General features: G+C 65.6%; 1 non-coding gene across 1 annotated transcript; it reads right to left on the bottom strand.

Moving 5' to 3' along the window:
- Positions 1-1,396: 1,396 nt before the first annotated feature.
- Positions 1,397-1,548, bottom strand: LOC129114938 (5.8S ribosomal RNA). The gene has a single exon (XR_008532743.1). It is a non-coding gene; the product is annotated as a 5.8S ribosomal RNA (ribosomal RNA).
- Between the last annotated feature and the right edge of the window lie 180 nt (positions 1,549-1,728).

The raw sequence follows: 1,728 nt of genomic DNA, 5'->3' as shown, positions 1-1,728 counted from the left end.
CGCCCTGCCCAGGCATAGTTCACCATCTTTCGGGTCCTATCCCGCACGCGCTCACGCTCCACCTCCCCGACAGTGCAGGCGAGGCGGGCCGGTGGTGCCCCGACCCCGCGGGGCCGGGATCCCACCTCAGCCGGCGTGCGCCGGCCCCTCACTTTCATTGCGCCACGGGGTTTCTTGACCCTCTGACTCGCGTGCGTTAGACTCCTTGGTCCGTGTTTCCAAGACGGGTCGGGTGGGTTGCCGACATCGCCGCAGACCCTGACGCCTTTTACGTGAGCCGATCCCCGCCCTGGGCGACACGACGCGGTTGGGGGCGCACTGAGGGACAGTCCGCCCCGGTCGACAGTCGCGCCGGGAGCAGGGCCCCGTCCCTCCCGCGGGGAGAGAGGGCGCAGCGGCACTTAGTGCGGCCCCTGGAAGCGGCGAGTCCGGGCGGGGGCGCTATCGAAAGCAAACGGCCGGAGCCGCGTTGCCTTCGCCCGAGCCTTTCCAGAAGCCGACCTAGAGCCCGGTCGCGGCGCCGCACCGCCCAGGAAATGCGCCCGGCGAGGCCAGCCAGCGCCGGGGAGAGATCCCCGCAGGATCCTCCACACCGGCGGTCGGTCTCGTGCCGGTATTTAGCCTTAGATGGAGTTTACCACCCACTTTGGGCTGCATTCCCAAACAACCCGACTCCGAGAAGACCGGACCCCGGCGCGACGGGGGCCGTTACCCGGCCTCACACCGTCCATGGGCTGAGCCTCGATCAGAAGGACTCCAGGCCCCGGCGACACCGGGCAGCGGTCTTCCATACGCCACATTTCCCCAATCCGCCCGTCGGACGGGGATTCGGCGCTGGGCTCTTCCCTCTTCGCTCGCCGCTACTGAGGGAATCCTGGTTAGTTTCTTTTCCTCCGCTTAGTAATATGCTTAAATTCAGCGGGTTGTCTCGTCTGATCTGAGGTCGTAGTCGAATGTGTGTTCGTTTCCCGGAGGAGACGACGGTGTGGCTCGAGCGGACCCGAGGCTCACGTTCTCATCATCGGGTACCCCGCCGCGGAGGAGGAGGGTCCCCAGCCGTAACCCGCCAGGCCCCCCACCGAGGCAACCCCCTCAGTCCCCCAACTAGAGCGGCACCGTCGAACTTACGCACGCGTAGCGCGGTCAGCACGGAGACGAGTAGTCCACCGGCAGCCGCGCCCGCACATGCGGGCTCGACGGGCGCCCCACCCCGGCCCCCCTGTGAGGGGGTCGGCGAAGAGGAAAAAGGGAAAAGAGCCAGCGGGGAGGAAGGCGAGCCCGACAAGGGGCCCACGCACCGCGCCCGGGCATCCCGAAGTCTGCACTTAGGGGACGAAGGCCGGAGCCTGCGACGCCCCAGCCGCGGAGACGCGAGCGTCTCCGATTGATGGCAAAGCGACCCTCAGACAGGCGTAGCCCGGGAGGAACCCGGGGCCGCAAGGTGCGTTCGAAGTGTCGATGATCAATGTGTCCTGCAATTCACATTAGTTCTCGCAGCTAGCTGCGTTCTTCATCGGCCTTGAGCCGAGTGATCCACCGCTAAGAGTTGTCAAAGTTTTTTGATTTTTGGTTGTAGGCCATGGTTCGCTGACAAAAGGGTTTCAAAGAGGGTATAACGACCTCCGGGCGCTCACCCCCACCACCACAGACCCCCGAGAGGGACAGGGCAGACAAAGGAGGAGAGACATTGAACCCCCCCTCCTCCCTCCGATGGAGGGAGGAAAGTTG

This window comes from Anoplopoma fimbria, unplaced genomic scaffold (assembly GCF_027596085.1).
Source record: "Anoplopoma fimbria isolate UVic2021 breed Golden Eagle Sablefish unplaced genomic scaffold, Afim_UVic_2022 Un_contig_6261_pilon_pilon, whole genome shotgun sequence".
Lineage (NCBI taxonomy): Eukaryota > Metazoa > Chordata > Actinopteri > Perciformes > Anoplopomatidae > Anoplopoma > Anoplopoma fimbria.
Note: the sequence above shows the minus strand (reverse complement) of the source record. Positions and strands in the feature narration are given on the sequence as shown.